General features: G+C 38.5%; 1 non-coding gene across 1 annotated transcript; it reads right to left on the bottom strand.

Annotated features, from left to right (window-relative positions):
* Nucleotides 1-4,380: 4,380 nt before the first annotated feature.
* On the bottom strand, nt 4,381-4,487 carry LOC148577675 (small nucleolar RNA R71). Its single transcript, XR_015902892.1, has one exon. It is a non-coding gene; the product is annotated as a small nucleolar RNA R71 (small nucleolar RNA).
* Nucleotides 4,488-11,408: the final 6,921 nt, after the last annotated feature.

Raw genomic sequence — 11,408 nt, 5'->3', positions numbered from 1 at the left:
TTCAATGTCTTCCCGCTCCTTAGTTGGACAGCTTGGCATTCTTCTGTTATCTGTTTAGATAGCTGCTGTCTTGTCTGATTCAATTGTGCTTCTATATTCTTGTTAGCATTTTTAGTGTCTTGGAGCATCTCTTTGAATTCTGCTAATTGTTTTGTTATAAGGAGTAATTGCTGATTAAGTTCAACATTCTGTTCTTGAGGATTAGGATCAGTAGTTACTGCCATAGCCTCTTCTTTTATGGAGGACTCACTGTTTGAGTACAGATGTTGATTTCTAGCAACTGTATCTATGAGTTCTTAAGCCTCTTCAATTGTTTTTCTCATGTGTATAGATCCACCAGCTGAGTGGTCTAGAGACATTTGAGCTTTTTCTGTAAGTCCATAGTAGAAGATGTCTAACTGTACCCACTCTGAAAACATTTCAGAGGGGCATTTTCTTAGCATCCCTCTGTACCTCTCCCAGGCATTATAAAGAGATTCATGATCCTCTTGTTTAAAGCCTTGGATGTCCAGCCTTAGCTGTGTCATCCTTTTTGGAGGGTAAAAGTGATTCAGGAATTTGTCTGTTAATTGTCTCCATGTTTTTATGCTTGCTGTGGGTTGGTTATTTTACCACCTCTTAGCTTGATCTTTTACAGCAAATGGAAACAATAATTATAATCTGTAGACATCCTGATCCACTTCTTTATCACGTACTGTGTCAGTAATTTGTAAGAATTATGCCAAAAACTCAGTAGGTTCTTCCTGTGGAAGACCGGAATACTGGCAATTTTGCTGCACCATGATAATGAGCTGAGGATTTAGCTCAAAACTGCTTGCTTTGATGGGAGGTATACAGATGCTACTCCCATATGCAGCTGTAATGGGGTTAGCATATGACCCCAGAGTCCTTCTGGACTGTTCATTTCCACTTATGTCCATGATGGAGAAAAGGGAATTGATATGAATTGCAAATAAATTATATTTTTATTTTTTTATTTATTTAATTAAAAGTGACCAAAAATAATAAAATAAAATAAAAGAAAAATAAAATAAAATTTTGAAAACTAAAAGAAAATAAAATCAAAGCAAATTGAAAACTAAATTGATTAATTAATTAAAAAGATTTTGAAATAAGCAATTAAAAAGATATGATTGAAAATTATTTTGAAGAAGATATGATTTAGAAGATATGATTGTAAATTAAAAAAAAAAGATATGATTGAGAATTATTTTGAAAAAGATATGATTGAGAAGATATGATTGCAAATTAAAAAAAAAAGATATGATTGAAAAGATATGATTGAAGAAATTAGAAAGATTTGACTTTTGAAAAAGTTTTGAAAAGATCAATTTTTGAAATTAGAATATTGACTTGACTAAAAAAAAAGTATGATTTTGAAAATCTTTGACTAAATTAATGCAAAATTTCGAAATTTATCAGTAAAATAAGGAAGGGATATTTTTTTGATTTTTGAATTTTAATGCGGAAAGAGAAAAACAACAAAATGACAGTAAACTTAGAAATTTTAGATCAAAACACAGAGAACAAACAAGCAAACTTTGAATGTCAAGATGAACACCAAGAACACTTTGAAGATCAAGATGAACACCAAGAACAAATTTTTGAAAAATTTTTAAGTAAATAAAAGCACAAGGGACACCAAACTTAAAATTTTTAGAAAATCAAACACAACTTTTCGAAAATTTAAAGGAAAACACAAAGAAGACACCAAACTTAGAATTTTTAAAGATCAAGAAAGAACTAAGGACATGCAATTGACACCAAACTTAAAATATAAAACTAAACTCAAATAAAAGACTCTAAACCAACAAAAAAAATATTCCTAATCGAAGCAACAAGAATAACCGTCAGTTGTCCAAACTCGAACAATCCCCGGCAACGGCGCCAAAAACTTGGTGCACGAAATTACAATCACACTTTTGCAACTCCGCACAACTAACCAGCAAGTGCACTGGGTCATCCAAGTAATACCTTACGTGAGTAAGGGTCGATCCCACGGAGATTGTCGGCTTGAAGCAAGCTATGGTTATCTTGTAAATCTTAGTCAGGATATCAATAATTCTCAGATTTAATTGTAAAAAGTAAAAGAACATGAAATAAATACTTGTTATGCAGTAATGAAGAACAGGTTGAGGTTTTGGAGATGCTTTGTCTTCTGAATCTCTGCTTTCCTACTATCTACTTCTTTATGCACGCAAGGCTCCTTCCATGGCAAGCTTTATGTTGGGCATCACTGATAAACCACCATTTTATGGTTTATATTGTGTTTAATTGTGTGGTTTTATCATGATCCTTACCCACTTATTCATTGAATTAGCATGAAATTATAATTCCTTCCTGAATTTATAACATGTTCGAAAACTGCTTCCTAGAGACTTTAATTATGTATTTTTAACTCCCCTTTATTCCATTCGATGCCGTAATCTGTGTGTTGAGTGTTTCAGACTTCATAGGGCATGAATGAGTTGGAGATTGGAAAGGAAGCTAGCAAAAATGGAAGGAACACAAGAATTTGAGGAGATAACCAGCGAGAAGTGACGTGGTCGCATGGCTCACGCGACCGCGCGAAGGAGAGTGAATCGCAGTGACGTGGCCGCATGGCTCACGCGGCCGCGCGGATTGGAAAAGCTCAGGCGACGCGGTAGCATGGACGACGCGAACGCGTGGCAAGGAAAAGCGCGAATGACGCGTCCGCATGGATGACGCGATCGCGTGACATGTGCGATCTGCTTAATCTGCAGACTTCGCTGGGGGCAATTTTGGACCTTATTTCAACCCAGTTTTCGGCCCGGAACAGCAGACTAGAGCCAAAGAATATGCAGAAACAAAACACAACATTCATTCTAGACAGTTTTAGATCTAGTTTTTCCTCCTCTAGGTTTTTCTCTCTAGGTTTCAGAATTTTAATTTTGAATTCATCTTAGCATTGGAACATTGAGAAGAGTTATTCCCTCATCAAGACTTCGTCATTCTAGTTCGTTCTCTTAACTTGGTTTTATTCTTCCATGTTCTTTGCTTTGTTCAATTTTGTCATTTGAATACTTTCATGATTATTTGATACAAGGATTATTTCTTCCATTTTAATTTATTTTTCTATTCCAATAATCATGTCTTCTTTTAATTCCCTTTCATGTGTTATGGATTTATTATTTACAATGAGTGAGTAGTTCCCTCACTTGATGGGGAGTTGATTGAAAGGAACTCTTGAGTTGGAAGGATTGAAAGAAAAAATTGTAATTGGGTTAACTATTGGATTGTTATCTAATTACTAACACCAATCCCTTTGAACTAAGTGGGTTGCAACTCGTGAACAAATCTAGCATTCCAACTTGTTTGATTTTCCTTTACCTAGTAAAGGATAACTAAACGGAACAACCATTAATTATAAATTAATCTTGAAATCATCCCATCAATAATAGAGATTCCAACTAATCAACTCCCAGTCAAGGCTTTTATCCATATTAATTAAATTTCCTCTTTTTAATTTTCCCTCTACTTAACTCAACTTCTTGGAACATCTGATTAATAAAATAGCACACTTTTCTGCAACTCGTTGGGAGACGACCTGGGACTCTAACTCCCAGTAATTTTTAATTTAAACTTTCTGTGACATATTTCTAAATTGATAGGCAGATTTTTGGTGAGTTAAGAACTATACTTGCAACGTAACTATTTTAATAATTTTTAATTCACCGACTTCTGCCCCTCATCAATTTTTTGGCGCCGTTGCCGGGGAGTTGGAATAGAGTGCTAAAGTTATTAATTAGAATTTATTTATTTGCATTTTATTTTATTTTGCTACTATGAGCTGCATGTTTCTTCCGTCAAATGACGCGTTCACTTCCTGATCCGCACTTGCTAATATTCGATCCCGAAATTGAAAGGACTATTTCACGAATAAGGCGAGAACAACATCGGTTAGTCGGCTCTGAGGGCGGATCTGAGAGTGAACTTGAGGAAGAAACCAGCCCCCGTTCTACTGATTCGGTTGTTTTACGTGCAGAAGACATGGCAGCTAGGAGAGTTACCATCCAGGAGGAAGGAGCCCCTGATTTTACAATGCAACCGTTTCAAGCGCATCATCCAGCGGTAGCTACAGATTTTAAAATAAAGACCGTACTGCTAAATTTGATGCCCAAGTTTCATGGCCTACCTGCTCAAGAGCCTATCAAGCACTTGAGAGATTTCCAGGCAGCCTGTTCTACTGTCAGGCATGATGGTACTGATGAAACTTCAATTTTGTTGAAAGCTTTCTCGTTTTCTCTTGAGGGAAAAACAAGAGAGTGGTACTACACTCAACCTCTAGCAAATGTATCCAACTGGGATACACTCAGAAAGGAGTTTTTGGAGAAATTCTTTCCATCTGAAGTTACTGATAAACTGAGGAAGGATATTTCTAAAATTGTTCAGGATGACAATGAGACTCTCTTTGAATACTAGGAGCGCTTCAATAATCTTCTGGAAGCATGCCCCCACCACAGGATTGACAAGATAGTGTTACTTAGCTATATCACACAGGGCATGAGGCCCCAAGATAAGGCCACATTGGAAAGTGCTAGCAATGGGTCTATGAAGAAGTACAAGACCACTGATGAGGCTTGGCAATTGATCAGTGATTTAGCTGAATCTACTAGGAACCACAGACAAAGGCAAGGCCGTTCAAAAGCCGTTGCAAAAGTATCCTCTAACAGAGAGACTGCTGCTCTAACTCAAAGTATATGTGAGATGACCAACTTGCTGAAGCAGATGCAATTGAATCAACAACAAGCTCAGCAAGCTCAACCTCTTTCGCCACAGCAAAACCAACAATTAGTCCCGCAAAGAATTTGCGGAATCTGTGCTGATTATAGCCATTACACTGATGAATGCCCACAGCTCCAACAAGAAGACAACATGGTGGCATCCACTCATAACTTCTATGACCGCCCCAACCAATGGTACAATCAAAGTGGAAATAATAACCATGGATGGCAGGACAATTCTAACCAGAATTGGAGGGACAACAATAACAGAGGAGGCAGAGATAATCAGGGAAATCAAAGATTGAATAATAACAACAACAGGCAGCATAATTAACCTTACAGAGCACCTCACCTGAGGTAAAACCAAGGACCACAGAACAATCAACAGCAGACATCTCAATTTACTCATTCTTCTTTATCTCCTAATGAAGAGCTACTACAATCTTTTGAGCGAAGACAACAGACCATGGAAAACAACATGAATAGTATTAACGCCAGTCTGAATGGTCTCACCTCTACTTTACAAGCTCTTATGTCACAGATTGGATCCACGCAAAATTCCAGTAACCAACCTTCAAGCTCCACTGGAATCTCCTCTCAACCATTACCCAATCCAAAGGGAGGCATTAATGCCATCACCCTAAGGTCTGGAACCACACTGCAGGAGAAGAATCGGGAGGAATCACGCCCACCAAAACACACCTCAACTGAAGAGATAGTAGAAATAGAAGATGTTGAAGAGGAAGAGGACATACAGGATATAGATGAAGAAGAAATAGCTCGACCACATAAGGAAGCACCAAAAGGCGCAGACACCACAGAAAACACTACTCCTATTCCATTTCCACAACTTGCAAGGAAGCCCAGGAAGCAGCTGGAACCCGATCCTAAAATGGTAGAGATATTCAAAAAGGTCGAGGTAACTATTCCCCTTTTTTATGTTATTCAACAGGTACCTAAATATGCAAAGTTTCTAAAAGGCTTATGTATACATAAAGACAAAATTAATGAATTAGAAACTATTCCTTTAGATAGTTGGTGCACGAATTTTAAATCACACTTTTTACAATTCGTACCACTAACCAGCAAGTGCACTAGGTCGTCCAAGTAATACCTTACGTGAGTAAGGGTCGATCCCACGGAGATTGTTGGCTTGAAGCAATCTATGGTTACCTTGTAACTCTTAGTCAGGAAAATAATAAAATAATTCACTTATCAAATTTGATTGCAAGGAATAAAAGGGCAGAACACAAATTATACTTGTATGCAATGATGGAGAATATGTTGGAGTTTTGGAGATGCTTTGTCTTCTGAAATTTTGCTTTCCTCTGTTTTCTGATTCACGCACGCACATCCTCCTATGGCAAGCTGTGTGTTGGTGGATCACCGTTGTCAATGGCTACCATCCATCCTTCCAGTGAAAAGGGTCCAAATGCGCTGTCACCGCACGGCTAATCATCTGCAGGTTCTGAATCGTACCGGAATAAGATTTACTATCCTTTTGCGACTGTCACTACGCCCATCACTCTCGAGTTTGAAGCTCGTCACAGTCATTCAATCCCTGAATCCTACTCGGAATACCACAGACAAGGTTTAGACTTTCCGGATTCTCTTGAATGCTGCCATCAATCTAGCTTATACCACGAGGATTCTGATTAAGAGATCCAAGAGATATTCATTCATTCTACGGTGGAACGGAAGTGGTTGTCAGGCACGCGTTCGTGGGGGAATGATGATGATTGTCACGTTCATCACATTCATATTGAAGTGCGAATGGATATCTTAGATAGGAACACGCATGTTTGAATGGAAAACAGAAATACTTGCATTAATTCATCGAGACACAGCAGAGCTCCTCACCCCCAACAATGGAGTTTAGAGACTCATGCCGTCAAAAGGTACAAAGTTCAGATCTAAAATGTCATGAGAGATCCAAAATAAGTCTCTAAAAGTTGTTTAAATACAAGACTAGTAAACTAGGTTTACAGAAAATGAGTAAACTAAGATGGATAGTGCAGAAATCCACTTCTGGGGCCCACTTGGTGTGTGCTGGGGCTGAGACTTAAGCTAATCACGTGCATAGGGCTGTTTTGGGCATTCAACGCCAGCTTTGGATCCTTTTTTGGTATTGAACTCCAACCTGCAACTTGTTTCTGGCGCTGGACGCCAGACTACAACATGGAACTGCAATTGAACGCCAGTTTACATCATCTATCCTTGAGCAAAGTATGGGCTATTATATATTGCTGGAAAGCCCTGGATGTCTACTTTCTAACGCAATTGGAAGCGCTCCATTGAAACTTCTGTAGCTCCAGAAATTCCATTCCGAGTGCATAGAGGTCAGAATCCAACAGCATTAGCAGTCCTTTTTCAGCCTGAATCAGATTTTTGCTCAGCTCCCTTAATTTCAGCCAGAAAATACCTGAAATTACAGAAAAACACACAAACTCATAGTAAAGTCTAGAAATATGAATTTTTCCTAGAAACTAATGAAAATAAACTAAAAACTAACTAAAACATGCTAAAAACTATATGAAATTTACCCCAAAAAGCGTATAAAATATCCGCTCATCACAGCACCAAACTTAAACTGTTGCTTGTCCCCAAGCAACTAGATAAATAAAATAGAATATTAATAAGTCAAGAAGCAATAATGTCTCAGAGCTTTTGAGTGAAGCTTAGATTCTAATTAGATGAGCGGGACTAGTAGCTTTTTGCTTCCGAACAGTTTTAGCACCTCACTTTATCCATTGAAGCTCAGAGTGATTGGCATCTATAGGAACTTAGAATTCAGATAGTGTTATTGATTCTCCTATTTCAGTATGATGATTCTTGAACACAGTTACTTTATGAGTCTTGGCCGTGGCCCTAAGCACTTTGTTTTCCAGTATTACCACCGGATACATAAATACCACAGACACATAATTGAGTGAACCTTTTTAGATTGTGACTCAGCTTTGCTAAAGTCCCCAATTAGAGGTGTCCAGAGTTCTTAAGCACACTCTTCTTTTTGCTTTGGACCTTGACTTTAACCGCTCAGTCTCAAGTTTTCACTTGACACCTTCACGCCACAAGCACATGGTTAGGGACAGCTTTGTTTAGCCGCTTAGGCCATGATTTTATTCCTCTAGGCCCTCCTATCCACTGATGCTCAAAGCCTTGAATCCTTTTCATTACCCTTGCCTTTTGGTTTTAAGGGCTATTGGCTTTTTGCTCTTGCCTTTTGGTTTTAAGAGCTTTGGCTTTTTCTGCTTGCTTTCTCTTTTTCTTTTTCTATTTTTTTTTTGCAAGCTTTGTTCTTTGCTGCTTTTTCTTGCTTCAAGAATCATTTTTATGATTTTTTAGATTTTCAATAACATGTCTCATGTTCATCATTCTTTCAAGAGCCAACATATTTAACAGTCTTAAACATCAAATTCAAAAGACATATGCACTGTTCAAGCATTCATTCAGAAGACAGAAAGCATTCCCACCAGATGTAAATAATTAGAATTTTTCTTGTTAAAAACTCGAAATTTATTGCCTCTTATTCTAAAGATCTACTATTTTATTCATGTTTGCTGATGATGAGAAAAATAAATTATAACTTAATTGAAATTAAGATCAAAATAGGTATGCTAATTACTACTACTTATATCTACTTTCTAAGGTAAACTCCTATAATGACAACTATCACAGAGTTAAAGCAAAAATTAGAATTTAACAACCTTTGTTCTGGGAAGTGGATGTTCCTCTAATCTGCGGGGTGCTTGGTCCTTCAAGAGATAATTTCTGGCACTTCAATTCCCTTAAATCACGCCCTTGCTCCTCCTGTTCTTTAAGCAAATAGCAAATAATGCTACTTTGTTCCTTCTGTTCTTTCTTTATTTGTTCCATAGCTTCTTGCATCTTGGTAATAGATGTTTCAAGATACTCCCAGTATTCAGATTGAGGGATTTCTGGGAGAAATTCCTGTGTTTTCTTCTTGATGGGGTCATCCTGTGCTTGTTGTTTTTCCATTGATGCTTTGGTGATTGGCCGTTCAACTGAGATATACTCAGTTATTCCCATCCTTACTCCAGCGTCCTTGCAGAGCATAGAAATCAAGCTTGGATAAGCCAACCTGGCATCTTTGGAATTTTTGTTTGCAATTTTGTAGAATTCAGTTGAAATTAGTTGATGAACTTCCACTTCTTTTCCCATCATGATGCAATGGATCATCACTGCTCTTCTAATAGTGACTTCAGAACGGTTGCTAGTGGGCAGCAGAGAATACCCAATGAAGTCCAGCCATCCTCTGGCGACTGGTTTGAGATCTTTTCTTTTGAGTTGATTTGGGACACCCTTCGTGCTGGTAGTCCACCTGGCTCCAGGGATACATATATCCTCTAGAATCTTATCCAGGCCCTTGTCTGTTCTCATCATTCTCCTATTGAAGGAGTCTGGATCATCTTTCAGCTGAGGTTGCTTTAAGATCTCCCTGATCTTGTCAGGGTGGGTATGAATAATCTTTCCTCTGACCAAGGTCCGATAGTCATAGATAGCAGATCCAGATAGTCTTTGCCTGTCTGTTTGCCACATATTAGCATAGAACTCCTGGACCATATTCCTTTCCACTTTCGTTTCAGGATTATCTAGGATCTCCCAGTTCCTGATTCGGATTTGCTCCTGGATCTCTGGATATTCGTCTTCTTTCAGATCGAATCTAACTTCCGGGATCACTGATCTTAGACCCATTATTTTGTAATAATGGTCTGAATGTTCTTTAGTTAAGAACTTCCCTTGATTCCAAAGTGGTTTTGGAACGCTCTCTTTCTTGCCTCTTGGAGTGGGTTGTTTTCCTTTAGGAGCCATGATCTTAGTGATCACGGATAGGCACACCAAACTTAGAGGTTTGCTTGTCCTCAAGCAAAAAGAAAAGAAAGGAGAGGGAGAGAAGGAGAGCTAGGTGCAATTATGGATGGGAGGGGAGGGAGGCCGAACCCATATTTAAAGGGAGAGGGGGTGGGTTTTTTTTTGAAAATACAAAGAAAGATAAGATAGAAGATATGATTTAAAATTGAAAAGATATGAAAGATATTTGAAAAAGATAGATTTGGAATTTTGAAAAAGATAGTATGGAGATTTGAAAAAGATATTGATTAGTTGAAAAGATTTTTGAATGAAAAGAGATAGATTTGTTTTGAAAATTTTGAAAAAGAGTTGAATTGGATAAAAAAGGATTTATGCTTATGGATTAAGATACATTTGTTATTTTAAAATAGGGTTTTTAGAAATTAGGGATCTTAGAAATCAGGGTTCTTAACATGTTTACGCAAGAAATCATGAATTGAAACATGAAATTTAAATTTAGAATGAAAAATATGAAGTAAAAACGAATTCACCTCCTCCCCACCATCCTGGTGTTTGAACGCCCAAACGCTGCATGTTTTGGGCGTTCAACGCCCAAATGCTGCCTCTCCTGGGCGTTCAACGCCCAGCTGTTGCTTCTTTCTGGCGTTGAACACCAGGAACTCCTTTGTCACTGGGCGTTTTTCTGAACGCCCAGGACGCTGTAAATCTGGCGTTAAACGCCCAGAAGGAGCTTCTTTCTAGCGTTCAACGCCCAGAAGATGCTTCTTTCTGGCGTTTAACACCCAGATGGCTATCCATACTGGCGTTCAACGCCCAGTGGATGCTTCTTTTGGGCGTTGAACGCCCAAAACAGACTCTTACTGGCGTTTTCTTGCTAGAGAGCTCTTTTTTCTCTGTTTTGTGTGCAGAATCCTTCTGTAACCCTGTGAACTTATACAATTGACTCTTTACCTTAGTATAAGTGAACTTTATATAAACAAATAAAATCAAGAATAGGGCAAAATTCTTAGAGGAAGTGATGCCCCATGGCTGGGTTGCCTCCCAGCAAGCGCTTCTTTATTGTCTTTAGCTGGACCTTGCTGAGCTTTTAATCTAGCTTCAGCCTTGAGCACTCTTGCTCAACGTTGCCTTCAAGATAGTGCTTGATTCTCTGTCCATTAACAATGAACTTCTTATCAGAATCAATATCTTGAAGCTCCACATAACCATATGGTGATACACTTGTAATCACATATGGTCCCCTCCACCGGGACTTTAGTTTCCCGGGGAATAGCCTGAGCCTAGAGTTAAACAACAGAATCTTTTGTCCTGGTTCAAAGATTCTAGATGACAGCTTTCTGTCATGCCACTTTTTTTATTTTTCTTTATAAAGCTTGGCATTTTCGAAAGCAGTGAATCTAAATTCCTCTAGCTCATTTAGCTGGAGCAATCTTTTTTCTCCAGCTAGTTTGGCATCAAAGTTTAGGAATCTGGTTGCCCAGTAGGCTTTATGTTCCAGTTCCACGGGCAGGTGGCATGCCTTACCATACACAAGTTGGTATGGAGAGGTCCCTATAGGAGTCTTGAATGCTGTTCTGTAAGCCCACAGAGCATCATCTAAGCTTCGTGCCCAATCCTTTCTACGGGTACTTACAGTCCGTTCCAGGATTCTTTTTAGTTCTCTGTTAGAGACTTCAGCTTGCCCATTTGTCTGTGGATGATATGGAGTCGCCACCTTGTGGCGAATCCCATACCGGACCATGGCAGATTAAAGCTGTTTGTTACAGAAGTGAGTACCCCCATTAGTGATTAGTACCCTGGGGACACCAAACCTGCTGAATATATGTTTCT

This window comes from Arachis ipaensis, chromosome B1, assembly GCF_059453495.1.
Source record: "Arachis ipaensis isolate K30076 ecotype BB chromosome B1, ASM5945349v1, whole genome shotgun sequence".
NCBI lineage: Eukaryota > Viridiplantae > Streptophyta > Magnoliopsida > Fabales > Fabaceae > Arachis > Arachis ipaensis.
Note: the sequence above shows the minus strand (reverse complement) of the source record. Positions and strands in the feature narration are given on the sequence as shown.